At 38.7% G+C, this 21,460-nt stretch overlaps 1 non-coding gene and 1 pseudogene across 1 annotated transcript; one reads left to right on the top strand and one right to left on the bottom strand.

Moving 5' to 3' along the window:
* Positions 1-4,097: 4,097 nt before the first annotated feature.
* On the bottom strand, positions 4,098-13,560 carry LOC116212071 (annotated as a pseudogene).
* LOC116212569 lies at positions 10,324-10,544 on the top strand. Its single transcript, XR_004157881.1, has one exon. It is a non-coding gene; the product is annotated as a small nucleolar RNA U3 (small nucleolar RNA).
* Positions 13,561-21,460: the final 7,900 nt, after the last annotated feature.

Below are 21,460 nucleotides of genomic sequence, written 5' to 3' on the forward strand. Positions count from 1 at the left end.
TTCAGGCAAGTCTTCCAACACGATTTTGGGGAGAATGTGTAACCACTGCTGCATACCTCATCAATATAACGCCATCATCGATTTTATCGGGTAAAACTCCGTTTGAGATGTTATTCAATAAACCACCTGATTATTCTCACCTACGAGTATTTGGTTGTCTTTGCTACGCACATAATAGGTCAAGCGTAACAGACAAATTTGGAGAAAGATCACGTAAGTGTATTTTCGTGGGATACCCATACGGTAAGAAGGGTTGGCGCTTATATGATTTGAAAACACGAGAAATATTTGTCTCTAGGGATGTGAAATTTTTTGAGGACACATTTCCTTTTTCTCAAGAGAGGTTGGACAATAGAATTATTGACAAGAATGACACACCCTTGTTCTTGGATTTTGTGCCCGGTTCAGATTATGGAAGCAAGGGGGAGAATTATGAGCTAGAAAATAAATTCATATCAGTTCAGCCCAATGATGAATCAGGACATGCCCAGCCCGAAGTTAATTCAGCAGTCCAGCCCGTTTCTTCTGATCATCGGCCCGCAGAACTGGAGAATATTCCAGCTCGGCCTGCAGTCCAGCTCCCTTCCTCTGAGGCCCAATTCTCTTCCTCCGAGGCCCGGATCACTTCCTCCGAGGCCCAACTTCTTCCTTCTGCGGCCCAGCTTCCTTTCTCTGTACACAGTCCACTGATTCAGCCCATGGATTTTGGGCCTCTTTCTCCTACCCATGCTGATAGTACTCCAGCTAATCAGAATATTCAGTTACGAAGATCAGACAGAAATCGACATCCTCCCAGTTGGCACAAGGATTTTCTTTGCCATACAGTTGAAATTCAGCCCCCCTCTCCAATTCGAGCACACCCACTTCATCGACTTTCTCGGGTAAGTCTTATTCAATTGAGCCATGTCTATCATATTCGAAATTTACTGATTATCATTTTGCATATACTGCGGCATTGGACCATGAGGTTGAACCTCGATCCTACCAAGAAGCAGTACAAGATTCTCGATGGCGTAATGCTATGCAGGCTGAAATACGAGCTTTGGAATCTAACAATACTTGGCGAATAGAACCAGTTCCCGAAGGCAAGAAACCCATTGGTTGCAAATGGGTTTTCAAAATTAAACGTCATGCGGATGGCAGCATTGAACGTTTCAAGGCTCGTCTTGTAGCAAAAGGATTCACACAAATAGAGGGCGTGGATTTTCATGAAACTTTTGCACCCGTCGCCAAGCTCGTTACGGTACGTGTTCTGCTTTCTCTCGCAGTAACTAATAATTGGGAAATGCATCAACTAGATGTCCATAATGCATTTCTTCATGGGGAACTTGAAGAGGAAGTATATATGAAGTTACCCCCGGGATTTTCTCATCGACGCCCAGGTTATGCGTGTCGTCTTCAGAAATCCCTTTATGGTCTTCGCCAAGCGTCTCGCAATTGGTTCTCTAAGTTTACGAGTGCCCTACGCAATTATGGTTTCTCTCAGTCTGAAGCCGATCATTTTCTCTTTACACTACAGCGGGATAAGAAATTTCTTGCGGTACTAGTCTATGTGGATGATATGATTGTCGTTGGGAATAGTTCTGAAGACTGTACATCTCTTAAGAGATATCTTGATACTCATTTTCGCATTAAAGACCTGGGGTCTTTAAGATACTTTCTCGGGATAGAAGTAACCCGCATGGAGAAGGGCTTATTTCTTAATCAAAGGAAATATGCACTCGACATCATCAATGAGTGCGGCTTACTTGGATCGAAGCCCTCCTACTTTCCTATGGAACAACGTCATGGTCTATCATCGGACTCGGGCTCTCCAATATCAGAACCGACTAGATACCGTCGTCTGATCGGTCGTCTAATTTATTTGACCATAACTCGTCCTGAGTTGTCTTACTCGGTTCACATCCTCTCCCAGTTCATGCAGGACCCACGAAAGGATCACTGGGATGCAGCATTAAGGATCATTCGTTACCTCAAATGCTCACCGGGACAGGGAATATTCTTACGACCTGCTTCCATGGATTTAGTAGCATATTGTGATTCCGATTGGGCTAGTTGTCCAATGACTAGACGATCAGTCACCGGATATTTTATCACACTTGGTGGTAGTCCAGTATCATGGAAAACAAAGAAGCAAACCACAGTCTCCAGATCATCTGCAGAAGCTGAGTACCGAGCTATGGCAGCAACTGTTAGTGAGGTCATATGGTTACGTAGTCTTCTATCTTCTTTGGGCGTCACAATACCTGGACCTACACTCTTGTATTGCGATAATCAAGCCGCTCTACATATTGCGGCAAATCCTGTATTCCATGAACGAACCAAGCATATTGAGATCGATTGCCATTTTATCCGGGATCATATACTGTCAGGCATTATTTCTACAGCTTATTTATCGACACATTCACAGTTGGCAGATTTGTTCACTAAAGCTCTCGGTCGAGATCGCTTTCATTTACTCCTTCGCAAGTTGGGAATTCGGGATCCTCATTCTCCAACTTGAGGGGGAGTATTACGGGATATGCCATGATTTCCGAGATATTTCCACATATTCTCCGAGATTTGTTACATTAGAATCTTCTTGTATTCTTAGAATATTCTAGGATATTCTTAGGATATTCTTTGTATAGTTTATACAGTATCCTTTTTGATTTACTTACCGTAGGTATCAATGAGTTATTCTGTATATATACGGTTGTCACATCAATAAAGATTATTACCTTCAATTCAATCGATTCTCCTCTTTTCACACACCCCTTCCATTTCGAGTCTAATCTAAATTATAGCCCTCCAAAGTACGAATAGGATTATGGCAAAAAGTTTGGTGACTCTAGCTAGCTAGGATGATTTTTATTATTTTCTCGGTAAGTACTTGGTTCGCATGGGAGACTCGTCTATTATCCGATGACTCATGTGGATAAACTGTACCAAAGGGTCGTCGTGATCACATTTCAAAGAACAATATGAATTACCTTTTGAATTCTCAATAGCGAACTGAAATTTCTTTTTGATAATTATATGGCAAACTGCAGTTGTTGATGAGTCTTTAATTAATTTATATCTAACTGAAGGATCGTGGAAAACAACTTCCATATTAAGGAGATGTGCATGACCTCGTTGTATCTTTTCTTACTTGAGGTATGATTCCTGGACTGGACTGCAGCTGTCATCAATTTCAAGGGGCAAAGATTTGACTTTGAGAGGGAATCATAAAGAAAATTTTCATTTTTGAGTAGGGATCAGATTTATAGGTGTCGATGAATTGATCGTTGAATACGGTGTTATGACGGAGGTCAAAAATTGAAACGGATGGATGAATATAGAAAAATCATTATTTGGTTTGTTTGAAAATCACAAATAGTTTACGTAATCCAATGCAAATGAAAGAATTCAATAACTCGTTAATGTGATGAGCATTAACCGACAGTCATACATGATGACGGTTGATAACCAACTAATAATTTCTCAATACATCTGCTTTGGATTTGATTAGTCACTATTCATACGAGATTGCTCTGCGCTTCCCACCAATAAAGGGTTAGCATGTGGCATTGTGCGTCGACGCATAACATTCTTTTTTTCTTTTTTTTTTTTGCCACAACTCAAGAGTAAACTCATCCCACGTGTATGTGATCTCAATACAGGGGAGAGGGGCCAAGCTAAAATTGATTTGCCTTTCTTTATTGGACAACAAAAAAACATCGATTGCAGTGTTGGCTAGGACTTTTGGAATTGTGGTTCGAAATGTCAATTCGTACCATCGGTTCCTTCAATTGCGACTTTGGAGAAAAATTTTGGGTTGACTACTAATTACAATGGGAAACAACATGAGTTTGATAGTATTACAATCGTTTGTCGTGGTTCGTTATCCTGGGGGCCCATTTAAGGCCCACCAACAGCTTTAAACGTACTTTTGTTGCCCAATGGGCCGACTGCCCCATCCAAGTTTGGCCCAAAAAGTATGATTTATCTTTTCTCATTACTTTTTTACCCCTTCAAAAATATCCGGTTCATCAGAAAGAACACTAACGTAGTATCTCATCAACATGAAACAAGGAACTTCTATGGAGCAATCATTACATGGTGCAATCGCACTTTCATAGATGAGCCATTCTTTTTAGTTTTTGCTCATTAGTAATTACAATGGAACGATGCAAAAAGTGATTGCACCAAAAGATTGATTGCAACATATTATATCATTGCAGCTTTTATATACATGTACTTATAAATTTAATTTGATTAGATCACGAGGTACAAATCGACAGATGAAAAGAACATTCCTTTTTCTTTTTCTGGTTCCTCTAAAAACATTGTTTATGTCACCTTTGATATTTTCCACGATAATCTTGTACGCCTTCTCCGTGGGATGGAAGCTGTCCCAGAACACGTACTTCTCGTCATCTTTGCACGACAAAAAGACGTCGAGCCTGTTACAGAGGAAACCAACTTCGAGGCTCCCGGTGCCGCTGCACCCCTTAGCACTGACTTCAAAACCTGCATCAAATGGCAGCAGTTCGACGATCAACAACCTAGCTGAGATCAAACTCAACGAGCATGGCATACATACAATATGAACATAAAAAGTGCGTGATCGCATAAATTAATTACCGTATTGAGTGGAGTTTTGGATGAGTGAGAGGAGTATGTCGTAGATTTCGAGGTAGACGATCTTAGAGCCGGAGAGCTGGGAGCTGAGGGAGTCAGTTAGTGAGGAGATCTTGGAGTTGAAGAGGAGGGCGGCATTGTTTCCATCTTCAAAGCAGTGCCTCTTAAAGCCTCCTCTCAGAGTCCTCTGCCCGGGTAGACACCCGACTGGCGGGAGGTTCAGCTCCCAATCCGTACAGCTCCTGCGTACATAATTTTACACGTTCTTAATAAGTCGGTAGATGAAACGATGCACTGCCTTCGGTAAGCCTTGCTCCTAGGAAGGTAAGATGAGTTGCGCCGAGCCGAACTGAGTTTTGTCAGGCCACATGAGCTTGCTCAAAGTCAAATTCACGGTAGGCTCCATGTCGAGTCATCATGATTTCATTTATAACCAAATTAGATCCGCCCATGCATACCTGAATGAAGCTTGAGGACCAGTTTACCATAAGATCGGTGTGGGATGACATATGCCTTCTGAGTGGCCCGAAGAATGTGTTTGCGATATCATTGCTTCCCATGCACAAGATGTGGATGCTCTCTGACCCAATCGATGCTGCCTTCTCATCACCGACCTCTACTTTTATCCTCGCAATGCTTTGGCTGTATTGATCCAATTGATCTGATAATGACAACGTCCTATTTCAATCAAATCGATAAGTACGTAACATACGGCAAATGATCCGCTTTATGAGTGCAATAATTGTGATGGCCAACCATTTGCCATTGCCGTACTAGCACCTCGGACCCACACAACCTTGGCCTGGGTAGCTCATCCCAAGCCAAGGTCAGCCTCGAAGAGGGCCTTCTGCCAACCACAAGGAAAGTGGTGACAGAGGCATGATGAGTAGGCCACGACGGCCTTGTCCGGGGCAAGATTGATCTTATACCTCTCAGCAAAGCAACTAAACTAACAGAAATAAAAATCTGAGCTGCAAATGTTTTCCATCAACCTGGCATTTACATTAACAGACTGGGGAAAGCGTGGAAGGGAGCCTTGCTTATAAAATCATTTTCTTGAGTTGTACTGTGATGTCGACTGTCAAGATTCGAGGAGAAGAGGCAAAGAATCATTTACCAGCGATTTGGAGGTCTGTGGATCATAGCCGGAAGTACCAGAGGAGAAGCTGACACTGGTGAGAAGGTCCTGAATCTGCAGAGCTGGATCAAGGTAAGCGGGTAGCAATTCCTTGACCCCGAACAATTCAGCTGTCAATGAAAATGCCTTATTGCGAGCATTGGACACATAATCTGTTCATCGATTGACCAATTAACATCAATGTTACTCTATATGGATAAACCAGCAATATCAAATTCAATTTTCTTCTTTCAGGTTTCGGGTTTCGACAGTAAGGTGGAGCTATATGTCAGATAGCGCATAGCGTTTGCGCGAATTTTTTGTTTTGTGCAATCGAATAGCGCTACCTATCCTGGATCAATTTCAAAGATATATAACTGCAATTCCACCTGCCACCATATATTTGGCTTCCCTTCAGAACGTATGAAATCATTATTCGTAAATTTGTAATAGTTAAGTGGATGTACACATATATATAATTTAGTTCAATATATGGTATGAATTAAAGTATCCAAAATAATCTACCGAAAAAAAAAATCATTATCCTTAAGGTGTTTGTTCCCCTTAGTGGAGAAAATTCATAATGTAATAGATTTACCCCTTAGTGGGCCGGCACGGCTCGATTGAATTAGTCATGATCCATTGAGCTTTTAGATACCATAGTGCATTCCAAAAAAAAAAAATCCAAAATAAGTAATAAGTTTACGTACTACTTAACCTTTTTTTTCTGGATTATTACTTGCCTTGTTGATAAATCAGTAGGCTAATATAAAGGAAAACGAAAAGAAAAAAAAAAGAAAGGCTATGCAAAAATAAATAAACAAAGCAGCAGGAGAAATATATAAGTATCTATCATCATAGGTGATTAATAAGGTGTCCATTTAAAATGGCCGGGTTACCAAACCCTGTTGATATGGCGGAGACGTGGCCCAATGAGATAGTAAGTTTTATATTATTTTCATTCTTACTGCGGTACCCTTGTAGATAAATTGAATTTATTTTTAATGGGTCCTTCAGGAAAATTAAAATACATGATTATTTTCAAAATAGTCCCGCAATAATATCAAATTTACAACATAGAGTTATATACGTTCTTAGGGTCTTCATAGTAATAAACTAAAAATGTTGTTTAGGTGGGACTTGTGCCAAGCCACATTTTGTAACCTTTTTTTCCTTTTCTTTTTTCAAAACAATCTTTTTTTTATATATATTTTATCTTTTATCAGGCAACATTTCATCCCTGATAAGATTAATTCCAAGACCTATTCCCACAGAAAATGCCCGAGTTCGATCCTTGCCTGGCAACAAAAACTTTTCTTTCCATGCTTTTCTGACCAAGTTACATGTCCCTACTTTTTCATTTTTCACTTAATTGCCCAATAATTTCATGTTAGTTTCAATATTTTCAAAAAACTTATCCAAATTTTCTTTACATTCTTCTAATATCATATTACATTATACGAATATTTCTTACATTGAAAACGGGTACTTGACTTATGCTTTTCTAATTTATTTACCTGTCCCTACTTTTTCATTTTTCACTTAATTTCCTCAGGATTTTTTTTATTTTCACTATTTTCAAAAAAACTTCTCCAATTTTTCTTTACATTCTTCTAATATCATATTATATCATTTAAATATTTCCATTACTACATTGAAAATGTTTACTTGACCATTTGAGGACATTGTGTGTCATGTCATGATATTCTAATCTATTTACTGTTAACTTAAAATTCTTATATATATTATTTAAAAACATAAACATGAATGAGAAAATAAAGAAAATTTTTGTTCTGCGCAAATTTACAAAGAACCATATTACGCAAAATTTTGTTATTATGAAATATTGGAAGAAAAGGATATATAATTTCTCGACTTTTTAATTCTAATAAATCTCGAAAGTATCTTTTGATAAGTTAACAATTTATTTTGTTAGCTTAGTAATGTTGTTGTTTCGATTTATTTTCTTCCACTTATGCACTTATTATCATTCATAAATATATTTTTTAGCGTGTACTACTTCATATTTGAAAGTTCACTAGGTCTAACAAATCCAGATTTGAGCGAGGTCGACCTACTAAAAGATAAACCTCACCTGATTGTTAATTTTCTCCAATCATAAGACTTGCACCCGATGCCTTACCTAAGAATAATATGTTCTACTCACCTAAAACCAGCTCATGTTGATAAAAAGTCTATTTCAATTATTCATCACTAGTTTAAGTAATTTCTTTCTATTTGTGATTTTCTTTTGTATACCACCTGATATTCAAAGTTCGAAAGTTCACTAGGTCCACTTAATCTAGGTTTGAGTGAGGACTAATCTAGGTTCAAATTAGAACAACCCACTAACGGATAAAACTCTCAAATTCCTGAATTTTCTTCAATCACAATATTCATGCAAGAGGCCTAGACAAGTAATAACGCCGACTCACCTAAAACTAACCTACATTGATAAGAAAAAGCCTATTTTAATTTGTCACCAATATGCAATACTTAACTCTTAAGCATAGAATGGGCAAGAATTATTTGGTCATTAATTGTCTTTGTGTTAAACGAGGAGCACTTGAACGGCTAATATATGAAGTTGTAGAAAACATGCATCTATGTAGAAATCGAACAGTAGTTTATATGTGGCGATGAAAGGAAGATAGTGTGCTATTTGATGAAAGCGGACATTAATGTACATCTTTGTGGTAATTATTTTTTCTTTTGCCATAAAAGGTCATATTAATTTATTCAACCAATATCAGTTACAACAGAATCATTTACAATGCTATTAATTCCCTTAATCACTGTAAATCTAGACTCAACAATCTATTTATTTACATTTTTAAAGAAAGAATTTAAGATATATTTTTTCCAGAGCTTTTCAAATATTATTATTCACTGCTATAATTTGCTAAGTTGTTATAACATAACAATTACTTTTTCTCCAATTTATTTTGTAATATTCATGTAATTGATGTATTTTTATTATTATCGATTCATATTGTAATGTATTGTTTTCTCTATATGTATGATAATGATTTCAAGGGTAAACGTTCATATGCAAAAATTAGCTAGCAGAGTATTGAATGGTAGATACTTAACTTTGCTCCGGAAAGGGAAAATTATTTTTCAAAAGAAAGGAGGTTCAATTATTGCACTAAAAATTAAAATAAATGACGAATAGTGAAAAAATAAAAAAGAATGTTTTGAGAAAATCAAAAAAATTTACTTGCTATTAGGAAAAATCATCAATTTATTATGCAATTTATTTTGTCTAAAGTTTGTATATAGGAGATTTTGATATTAGCTGTCATAGCATGTAGGAAAGAGGAAGGGATTTGAACTAAGAAATGTAAAAAAATAAATAAGTGCGACTCAACAAGCTGTGTAGCATGATTAGGTAAATAGATTACCATTTTAATCCCCGTTTTTCTTGTAGCATTAGATCAATATATTATTTGTATTATGGTTCATATTATTCTTCGATACAAAAGAAAATTATTGTAATTATTCTTTCCTTTAATTTATTTTAAATATTATGAATTGCTTTCTTAATGAAAATGTTGTAAATATGTACGTCCATACAAAATAAGGCGTTCAGATATGTAAAATCATTTAAATGGGTGGATAATGTTTGTTGAAAAAGACCTTCTCCTTTAACTAATTTTAATGAACGCTAATTTTACTTTCAAGAATAGATTAATTGAAATTGAAAATTTTTAATTGAATTATTAATAATTTGATATAAAAATATGAGATTTAAGTATTAAAATTGTAATAAATAATGCCCCATTGATTCGAAAACAAGATCAATAGAAAGAAATTTAATACGAGAAATATAAGATAGTTTAGTTTAAATAATTCGTTGAATTATATAATAAGTAAAATCCACGGTCATAAACAACTAGCATATTGGATTATAAATTAATAAACTCTTTTAATCGTTGTTTCAATAATTTATTTTAATACTTTTGTTCTATCAATGATAAATCATTTATATTAAGAGTCAATGTTACTCAATTATATATATATATATATATATATATATATATATATATAGAATAGATAAAAACTAAAGTACGAAAAATGAGAGCTCCAGTTGTCTATTTTTTAACTTTTTAAGTTTTTAAGTTTTTTGGATTTTTGAATTAATTTATTTTTGGCAAAACTATAAAAGTTATTAATATGTAGAAATATCACGAATAGACATTAAAAAGGTTTTTGGAGAATAAATTCTTTTTACGTTCATAAATAAATTATATAAAATACTTTCTTGAAAATAAAAATATGTCTATATAATGCACAAAAAGGAACAGGCCAACCTGTATCTACTATGTATTAATTACTTTTAATTGATGAATAATAGAAAAGTGGGCCATGGAAAAGCCCGCTTGATGATTCTGGGGACTGCGGGGCTAAAAGTGGTCCTCTTGAATGAGTTTCACATGCCTACTAAATTATTCATTTTTTGGACATTGGATCCTTTGCGAGTGCTCACACAGACAAGTAGGGCCACCAGCAGCGTTTAAACATACATGAAAACAACCCCACATTGAAAACTCAGAGCCAAAGAGAAGAGTATATATGATATTTCGGTGCCCTCATGAGGCACGACCTTACTTGAACAGGATCTGTTCTATAGGCTCGTACCTCTGTGTCCTTGAGTTTTACGGAGACAGGAATCTAAGTCTGGTGGATGAACCATGGCTGTGTGATTAGAGCGTGATTAATGGCTCTCCTCCTCCCTTGAGGGGGCGGAGCAACTGTAGAGGATCGTTCTCAGCTCCTCGGTTTCGAGGACTGGGGTGGTCACACGGTTGTCTGACAGACTCCCTTCCCCTTTTTATTTTTATTTTTTTCCCTATCTTATATTTTGATGATGTCCTTCATAAGTAGATTGCATAGGTTTAAAAATTCTTTTTTTTTTTTCTATTTTTTTCCTATCTTATATTTTGATGCTGTTGTCCTTCATAAGTAGATTACATATGTTTAAAAATTCTTTATCATAGATTCATCTTAATTCCATCATAAGAAACCATATTTACGACTGTGCCTCTCTATATAAAAAGGAAAAACTACCCAAAAAACATTTTACCATGATTTTTGGATTTCCACATAGGATTGAAGTTTCATCTTCGAAAGTTTTGAACCTGGGGAAAGTCTACTTTCCCCAAAGGAAATACTACTACTTTCTAGGTCAAGCATTTAGACCGGGGAAAGTCATTTTCAAGTCGAGCTGTGGCTCATCCTGCTAATCTCTATTGATTCGTTAGTGTATTTCAATGCCCGAGAAGTTTCTAATTTTTCTTTACCGATGTACCTCACTTGGTATCAGAAAGTCTATTGGGCTCCGACTAATCTAGGTTCAAGCTAAGTAGACCCATTAAGAGGTAAAACTCTTCAAATAATAGATTTTCTCTATTCACTAGATTTAAATCCAAAATATACTTAAGAGAAAAATATACTTATGAGAACAGTCGCTAAACCACCTAAATCAAGCCAGGTTGGTAGAAGCTTCTGAATTTTTAATGCATCACTCAACTCACTCCATCAGCCTTCAACTGTTCTATTCTTCATATTTTTTCAAATGTAACCATTATGCCAATATATAAATGTGTTTTCTAAATATAACATGCCTTAAACTATATATATATATATAGATAGAAATAAAGCCTGAACCGAATTCTTATGTCGTTACATTATCAGAAATAAGAAATGGAGTCAATGAATTTACCTAGTTTAGGTTATAGACCAAGAAAGATTTTTCTTTTTCTTTTTTTTTCCCTTCGAAACCCATTACAATTAAAAGGGGCCGTGTACGAGAAATCTTTCTCGCTTTGACACATTATCACTTATGTATTAAGAAAAATTTCTATCATTAATTATGAAGTATAATATATATATTATTTGCATATAATCTAACATAACATATACTATATACATTAGTTATTATTCAAGAAATCTTTTATATTGTGGCAGTCGAATTGCCGTTCATATAACTTGTAACAAAATATAGAGTTGCCCTTTCCATTACGGACAAATATATTCTTATAATTTTAACTACAATCAAATTTCCATTCTATTTAATACTGTTTGTTTATATTGCTTTTTATATTGTGCCGTTTATATGTAATATATACCTACTGCACAAGTTGAATAAAGGTAGGCCGGTAAAGGGAGATAGGGTGGAAGAGACCAGTGCTGGAGGGAGACTTAAACGACCCATCTGAAATTGCAAGCGGAAGTATGCGTACGTGTTTGATTGAGTATGATCTCTTACCTATCTTTAAATAATCAAAAGACTTTGTCTCTCGGGCATTTTTTAATTTTCATGCCTTCTCATGTTCATATGAAAGTCAAGTATACTTAACTATATCATATGTTTTTGTATGTTTTTATATGAGTATTAACCGCATCTGCTGACCTTTACTTTTCTCAAAATATGAATTTTGTGGTGATAGGAATCTGTTTGATAGTTTTGACTTAATTTGCTCTCACCGTGCGCTCCATTGATTTGTTGGCGATGCTTGGGGCAGGCTTTGTTGAAGAGAATTTATTTGTAAGAATATCACAGTTGTTTGTGGTAGGTTTTCTCTTTTGATTATGGGTACTTATACTTCCCAACTTTATATGCTCTTCATAAGCGCAACAAAAAATCATATCAGCGCAAGTTTACTGATTTGAAAATCAAATACAAAAATAAAGAAAGATTCAACCTAACAAAAGAGTATTCTCTAGTTTCTCCTCCTCTCCTTTTTATTTTTTTTCCCCTTTTCTCTGTTTTTTTTAATGAATTGTTAAATGCATTTCCTTTCCTCAATAATCGAAGCTCCCCATGTTTCAATCCGGAGTAAGTGGTAAGGGATTCGATGGACCCTATAGATTCAATAAACGGTAGGTTCTCGAATGAAGGTCGTGTCTCCTTCTCTGTTTTTTTTTTTTGATGAATTGTCATATGTGGATTTTCTCCACTTTGTTTGACAAAAATAAATGGTAGGTTGACGAATAAAGGTCGTTTCTCCGTTTTTTTTTGATGAATTTTCACATTCGGATTTTCTCCACTATATTTGAAGCTCCTCAAGTCGCTCTATAGATTCAAGTGGTTTTCACTATCCTTTTTTTAATGAATTGTCACATGCGGATTTTCTCCTCTATGATCAAAGCTCTCCATGTCCCAATCCACAATCAAGTGATAAGGGATTCGATGGACCCTATAGGTTTAATAAACGATAGGTTCTCTAATGAAGGTCGTTTCCGTTTCACTTAATCTCGATGCAGAACATAGTGCGCAGGTAGAGAAGAGAGCGCATAATCTGGGAAGAGTATATTACCTAGCATGTCTGAGGGGACTTTGCCATTGCTGATTCGTCTGTTGGGCTTACCTCCGGCATAGTCCCGACTGTAGGGTGGGAAATTGCACTTGGCAATGGTCTAAATGCGGTTGTTGTTCCTTGGGTCCATGATCGAGTCTTCGAACACAAACACTGCCGGCAACTGTCACGTTGGCCAGGAGCCCTGCAGCTGTTGCAGTAGCTGAGACACAGAGAATTAAGGCTGAAGAGAAGAGTATCGAGAAGTTTTTGGGGCGAGCTTCCACTGCTGACTATGTGAGAAGGAAGAGAGAAAGAGGAAATCCGATCTTTATATGAACGTCATATACGGGAATTCCTATGGTACGTGGAGACATTGTACTCTCTATCGGAAGTGATTAAACTTTCTGGTCCATTTTTAGTGCAAGCACAAAGGTTTTGTAATATTTCATTCCATACAATATTTCAATGAAAGAATCTAATTTGGGTCACTTTACAAACCTTTGATATTTTAGAAGACACGATAAGCAGTACCATTGTATGCTGATCAGACAAATATAATCATATGGCGTAGGGGAGTTTTTTCCTGTCTCTTTAACGTACTATGCTTATATTGATTACTAGTCATTTGATCAACTCTTTGTGATGAAATCCATGTCATAAGGAATTGATCTAACGATATTCAGTCGCAAGAGATGAGATGATTTCATAAAAGGATCATATTATAATCATGAATTTTCTCTATTTAGGAGGCTCAAACTCGAGAGATTGTTAAAAGAGAATTAGCACCAAAGCGCTTAAACCAACTTATTTGGTAAATGAACTTTCTTTTTTCATTTTCTATAAGATAATTAACAATTAATTAAGGCCAACGTTATTTCCGCACCCTAATATACTATTTTCACAAATATTATTGGCTTCTTAACTAAAATATCCAAATTCACTTTTTAAGGAACTCTGAGTAGTATCTCTAATTTCAGGAGACTCTCTCCCGCCAATATCTTTTTCTATTTTACTTCATCAATTATGTTCTCTCTTCCTTAATTTCATAATCCTATTAGATCTTATCTTTGTTTTATTTATTTATATATTTACTTTGCAATACTTATAATTTTTTTTGTCCCAAAACAATGTTTACAATTTCAATTCCTACTTTTTCTTTCACTACTAGTGATGTCCTTTGGTCACATACATAATTTTCCATCTTATTTGAGCAGATTACTAATTTTTTTTTGTTTCCATATTACAATTCAAATATAAATTACTCCTATCCATATTTTCCTCATCATTTGATATTCTTTTTATTTTTTCTGGGATTTTAATTAATACAAGTATTAATACAATAACTTGTCATTATTCATGTAGCCGAGTTTTTCGGGGAAATAAAAAAGAAAGGAATTGCGTCCATCACAAATTGAAGAGAAGGGAAGTTCATCATCTCATATAAATTATGGGTCATGAACTATATGACTGTTAAAAAAGAATAACAAAATATATATGATCTATTCATTAAAATTAAGGATTACAAAATACAGTAAAAATAAGTTTGTAATTCGGTGATCCTATCTCATCACGTGGCGTGAGAAATTACCAATTAAATCGCAATAAACTAATTAATAAGCGTTAATCACTCGACTAATTGTGGTAAGTTTTCCTAATTGAAGCAAGCTTATTGGTTCTTTTTCACTAGATCATAGTCTATTCACTTCCAAAGTGTTATGACTTGACTCCCGGAGTGTCTAGGATTTTGGCTTTGTGGTAGCCGATTGTAGGGTGGCTATGACCCATTTAGAGTCATGTACGAGCCGAGAGAAAAAGAGAAAGCATGGGGAGCACGTTGCCCCAAGCTAAAATGATACACGGATTCACGCCTTCAATGAGATGTACCCCCTTTCTCTTTCATCCTCCGGTTGGTGTTGGCTGTCTTGAACTGCTTAGATTGCGTGCTTGGTCGCCCGCTGTGTTTGAGAAAGAATCCGTCTTGGATAGTTGAGTCGTACAGGAGAGCCGATCGGGGATTGTGTTGGAGTAGATAACCTGGCAATTTCCCTTGGGGATCCTTGGTCCGCGCAGTGTGCGAGAGCCTAGGGTGACTGTTTTGGTTATCTCTCGTTTTACTCTCCTTTTGCTACGGCTACCCACCTCGGGGCCGTACCTCTCAACCTAAAGGGGATGAACTCTCCTTTTGCCACGATTGCTCGCCTTGGGATTTTCAGTCGTGCATCTCTCTTGCCCTAGCTTTTTACTAGGTCGCCCCGAGGGGTTTTCGATCTAGCGGGCTCGATTCTTTTGTCTCTCGAGTTTGCAAGGGCGAAGGGTTCGAAGGATTCAACCTCCTAGTGCGTTGCGTTCTGTCTCCGTCGAGAAGTTGCTTTTGCTGCTCCCCTTTTGTCGGGGTTTGTTGATTTCTCCTTCAAATTGGCTGTGCCGGAGTTTTATATCTCTGCGGTGCCGGAGTTTTATATTTCAGTGATGCCTTATTTTGTTCATTGGCGGGTTTTTCCCGCGTCTTTTCTCTCTCTCTTCATTGGCGGGTTTTTCCCGCTTCTTTTCGCTCTGTTTTTTTTTTCTTGCAGTTGGGGTTTGTTTTATGCCCCGTGCATTTGTTGGAAACTCCTTAACTTTGCATTGCGTGGTCGCTTTGGTGTGCCTCGCCCTATTTCGTGAGGGTCGGCCTTTCATGGAGGTTTGGCTCCTGGATATTCGGAAGCCGAACTTCATGTTGCTCGTCCTTGCAAACTTTACAAATGATTTCCCCTATCGTCTAAGAAGAAGAATAAGATTTGCCCTGGGGTGTAGGTGACCAAGGTTGCCCCGCATGCGTGTTGAACGCGGATGCCCCGATCTTCGTGGTCTGCATCGGATGCCGTTCTTGACCGTGTCTTGTCGCTCCCGTGGAGGGTGCCCCTAGGAGGATAGGTGCTCTTGAAGTCGGCGTACGTGCTTTGCTTCGGGGGCCATGCTTACTATCGATTGAGATGATTGGATTGACAGCATGTGGCTCACTCAGTCGTTTTTGTCTTCGGCTTCGTTAAAAAGAGAGGTACTTCCGCATCAAGCCTCTTTCCTGTCGAAGTATAAGGAGAGAGACCCGATAGGAGTTCTCGTGGAGGTGTGAACCCGTGTATCGCTCTTTGCTTGTAGCCGGCGTGCCCCTGTGAAGGATGACAAAGAAGATTATGTATTAGGTGATTTTACTGTGAAATATGTGGTAAGAAATGTAAAGTGGACCCATGGGAAATTCCCTCATCCAGCGCGCGACCCATGGGGTGCCGTGCGTGGGGGACACTCAATTTCGGGAGTCCGATCATTGCCATGCTGGAGCGGTTAGACTATGACTGGGAACCGCATAGTTGTACTTTCCCCAATTGCGGGTTGGTCTGCGTAGCCGTCCTAGGGAAAGCTCGAGGAGCCGAGTCCCATTGGGACATGCGAGTTGAAAAGGTCCGACAGAACCAATAGAGCGTCTTCGAGACTATTCAAGTGCCCCTTAAATGGTTCGTTTACGCTGAGAGCTTGTTTGGAAATGCGAATAAATGTAAAAGAGCATTTGAAAGAGAGTGTGTGTTGCCCCGGTAGCAGATCAGTGGCCATAGCGGAGGGTGGGTTGGGCCCATTCTTCGATCGGCAGTGTGATCGTGCTGGAAGTCCCGTGGCGGGTGGGCTGGGACATGCTATGATCGTTGGAGCTATCGCCTGTGATCTTTCATAGAGGGAGGGTCGATCTTTAGTGTTTGGAGTCCAGGGAGGTAGCAAAAAAGTGTTTCCTGTCTTTCCTGTCTTGATTGTAGTCGTTTGGGATTCAGGTTGCCTTCTTATCGGTTATTTCCTGCAATGAAAAAAGGGTAAAGATGAAGGAGCAAATTATGTTCGCAATTTTTACGCAAGGGCGTAGGGAATCGAACTAGCCTGGTAGGCGTCGTGTGAGCGTGCCGGGAGTGTGTGGAGGGGTAAGGTGGAGGCATGCTCGCACGACGCGAAAGGACGCACTCGGTTGTGCTGGCGGATGTGCTCAGTTGCGCGAAGAGACGTGTGCGATCACGCGATGACGCTTGGTTGCGTGGGGTTAGAGAGAAGTTAGCTTTGCCAAGGAAGGTGCATCGGTCCTCGGGCCACGGCTTGCCTTGCCGTGGAAGGAGGGAGAAGGTCGCGGTTAGTCTACCTGCGAAGGAGGTTTTTACTCACTTGTATGGTGAGATGTTAGTTGTTATGCAAAACAGTAAATGAGTAGGATGCATGCAATGCGTGAGTTTTCCAAAATTAATGCCGTCATTCACATTGACTCAAAAAGTTCAAAGTACAATGTAAATTTTGTAAAATAAAGACCTAAGCCGATCTTCCACCACACTCGAAGTTTGAGCGAGTGTTGCATTGGAAAGCACCGGTTCTAAGCAAGGGCCTTGCGGAGACATCTATCATAGAGTGCATGTGAGGAGGGTCTCTACGAGCTCTCTTCCTAGACCTCTCCAGGACTGCGTTCGCTTGTGCGAGCTCCTTCTGAAGTTGTGGTTGGCTGACGAATTTCTCATCTCTCAGCAATCTCTCAGTGATGGATCCTAGTGTTGGTGAGGCCAATCATAGTGGCTGTGCTCGAAGGAAAGGGTGTGTCTTGGGAGACGTGTGGCATGCATCCTGTGGCGAGTCGGTGAGGTTCTCATAGATTGGCGGGCTCTATCGAGGTGCGAGCAAAAGGCCGAGTAAGGCGTCTCTTACCAAGACGAAAGGAAGATCGACTTAGCACTCGTCCATATGAATGACACCCTAATTTTGTAAAACAGATGATGCATGTGTGCGAAGAAAGTAAATGCCCACGGCTTATTACAAATTACAAGGTACATCGCTCTTGAAATAGAAAAGACTCAAGTGGCACGTAGGCCGACTCGATGGACTGTTCGTCGAAGCTGGGTTGGAGGATAGCATGGAGTTCCTGCAAAATGCATGGTTTTAGTGCTACAGGGACCGTTTTACGTAAGGATGGGGGCTCCCGACTCAAGGGTGTCAATTCCTTGAAACCGAGCGGGATTCTTTTCGAGGCTTAAGCGGCAGTCGAACTGCGCGCCGTACCCCTACTTCGAACCCCTATCTAACCTATGCTCCTATTACTGGTCGTGGGACGCGACCCATAGGTACCTAGAAGCTAGTATGATATGCAATGCATGTGCGGGAAATAAATGTGCGTAAAGTAGATAAGCGAAAAATTGCGGAAAGAGATAAATAAACAAGCAAACAAAGCAAGCGGAAACGAGCCCGAACCCTCTAAGTGTCCCCAGTGGAGTCACCAAGCTGTGTGCACCCGAATTTCGTCTCGTCGAGGCACGCATGCGCGCGCCTATGCAACATGGCTTGGGAGTGTCCACCTTCCCGGGGACGCGCGATGGACGCACGTGAGAAGGAGTCGCCACTACCTGTTTACGACCCGAGGGTCGAGGGTCGATGAGTCACCCGGGTCTAGGGGTATGGATACACCTAGTATGCTAAGGCAATGGTCTTGTACAGAACCGAAAATTCCGAATTCGGGGGTTCTATTATGTGTGGGCCTATATCCCACATGCCCTTTCGGTACTCCAACTTGGTAGGCTTGCCATTTTATTTATTTACCGCATGATTTAGTGTTGCACTCGACTCGCCCGTTTTGACATCGTAAATTCGAAGAAACTCTCCGACCGTCAGCTCCCCGACCGGGATTCTTACATGAATAAATGTACAACATAAAACCCTCACACTGTTCTCTCAAATAAAAGATAAATTACAATGACTGAATCCCGGTCGGTTCGCGTTCGGTCATTATTTCACTCATGCTCACCGTATGGTTTTGGAAAATACCAAAAATTAAAATAAATGCGCACTCGGTGTATGGGGATATTGGACCCTGTGATCGACGGTTAGGGGCGCTGGACCCAGTGTGAATCGAGTCCTAAAGGATCGGGCTCGATCCGCATAACAAACAAGTGCAAAAATGTAACAAACAAGCTCAAATAAACAAACAATAGGGTTTTTGTTATCGCCGAATTTACATGAATTAACTGATTATTAACCGAGGTATCTTGGTATACAAATCCTACCTTAAAACAAACAAAATGGATGATGGATAGGGTATGTAGCATTCGGCATTATTTAAATGGACCCGACAGACATGATATCTGTAGTCACGTCCTGAATGTGTGGGTTATTTTTAGATTATTTCGTATTGTGATAATATGACTTTTTACAGATTAAGAGTATTTTCATCTAAAATCCAAAACCTAACCCTCCATTTGACTATTGTCCATGTTTGATTTAAGCCGAGTTTGAGATTAATCTATTTTTTCATGTTTTAACCCGTTCTAAACACAAGCCTATACTAGAGTGACGGCAGGACAAGAGCCGATAGTTATGTCCCTTGAATTGAAAAAAATATGTGTGTGTATGAAAAATCAAGATTACGTGGCACGTATCACAATGCTTTTGAAATTGTGAATTTAAAAAGGGAGTGACTAACAGTTCTTGAACTGTCGACACGATTACAGATTATTAATCGGTTCGTGCAATTCATTTAAAAGAGTTAAGTGATTTAATTTACCAAAATTTAACGTCTCGATTATCCCGTATGTAGAATTTTAGGTTAATTAGAAATTTGCCGAATTCTTTAGTCTACGGATTTCGAGTCGTCGAGATAGCCATTAATTGACCACTCGATAAACTCTAATTTTCGATATTATCACGTTGTATACATATAATTATAAAAATAAAATATTTAAATGGGGCACATACATTGTCAGTGGGTGATCCAAGTAGGAAAGGGTAAGATATTTTTAGAGAATGTCCAGGGCACTGAATCGAAGGATTTTAAAAGAGTAGGGACTGACTTGAAAATTCGGATGAAGTTTCGGGGACAGATTTGAAAATTCTAAAAATATTGGGGACTGATTTGAAAATTCTAAAAACATTGGGAACTGTGTAGAAATTACTGAAAAAGTCCTATGACTTATTTGAAATGAATTTGAAAATCTGGACTGATCTGAAAACCAAAAAAATGGTCCTAGGACTAAACTGAAACAACTTGGAAAGTTTCTTGGGATTCTTGAAAAATTCTGGAAAATCCAAGGACTGATTGAAAAATAGTAAAATAACCGGGACTTGATTTAAAATAATTTTAAAATTCGGGGTAAATCTTAAAAAAAATGAAATGCGTCCTCTAGACTGAAATGTAACAAAATAGAAAGTTCGTAAAATCAAGTTCGGGACAAATCCGATCACCCACGCGACCCAAGAACACTCATTTCACATTATATCCATCAAGGAAGCATTAATATTCAGGAAAGGAGCCATAATCTTGCCACTAAGCCGAGAAGTTACCTAGTTCAAAAAGTTGAGGGGGCTTCTCTATAAAATAAAAAAATTGCCGGACAATCAGGTCGGATCGGATCGGACTAGCCCGCCCGAAGGAGAAACCGCCCGGAAGAACTGCTGGAACGGATTGGGGACGTTGGGCCGGAATGGGCCGAACTTCTGGGCTGGACAGGCTCTGATTTTAATGCATCCGTTTGTAGGCGCGGACGCGGGACTTGGTCCTCTCGTCTTGCTTGGCCAACTTTGATGTCCGCGAGGAGAAAGGATAGAGCGAGAAAGGACAAAGGCCAGCAATGTAAAGTATTAGAGCAGAAAAATCAGTTAAAAGACATAAAAACTGACGTAGAGATGGAGGAGACTTAGCTTCGGAGGCGATCATCAACTCGATGGCGAATGGGCAGTTTGGGCAGCAATGTAAAGAAGCACATCGGCAAATAAAAGCAGTAAGGGAGGTGGTGAAGAGGAGACGATGGTGCCGGTTGTCGGGCTGGGGATGGCCGTGAGTTGAGGGAGCTGTGGATGTTTTTTTTTTTGGATCCCGGAATCCAGACGAAGAAGAGAGGAGAGAAGCTGTGTGAAAAACCAGAAGAGGGAGTTGTGGCAGCTAGGGTTATTTTTCCAAGGGAGTCAGCCTTTTAGGAAAGGAGGCAGCTGGAGGAGAGAAGTCAGGGTCCTGTGCTAGTTGTCTCCAACAGTCCCTAAGCTGATCTGAATATTCCGAATTTTCCTGAATTTCTCATAAACCTTTTGGTCTATCTGATATTTTTTCTTGATCTCTACATGAGTTGGGCACATCCTCGTAAAATTTGAAGATCGTTCGACCTCGGGAAGTTCCCGAAACAATTTTTCTTTGACAGCTGGCCCAAACCGGGAGATTTGGTTATGATTTATGAGAATATATTCGATTATGTACTAATCTAGCCAAAAAAATCTCCTATTTCTTTTTATTTTATGAATCTTCAGTGAATTATGAATCCAATGACGTTGGCCATACTTGAAAGTACGAAGAATTGAATTTTTTATGGATTTTCTCCCTCGACTGACAGAGTCTGTCCCGGTTTAACAGTTTCGGGCATTGTGCGCTAAAAAATTCATAACTCTCTATCTG

Source organism: Punica granatum, chromosome 6 (assembly GCF_007655135.1).
Source record: "Punica granatum isolate Tunisia-2019 chromosome 6, ASM765513v2, whole genome shotgun sequence".
NCBI lineage: Eukaryota > Viridiplantae > Streptophyta > Magnoliopsida > Myrtales > Lythraceae > Punica > Punica granatum.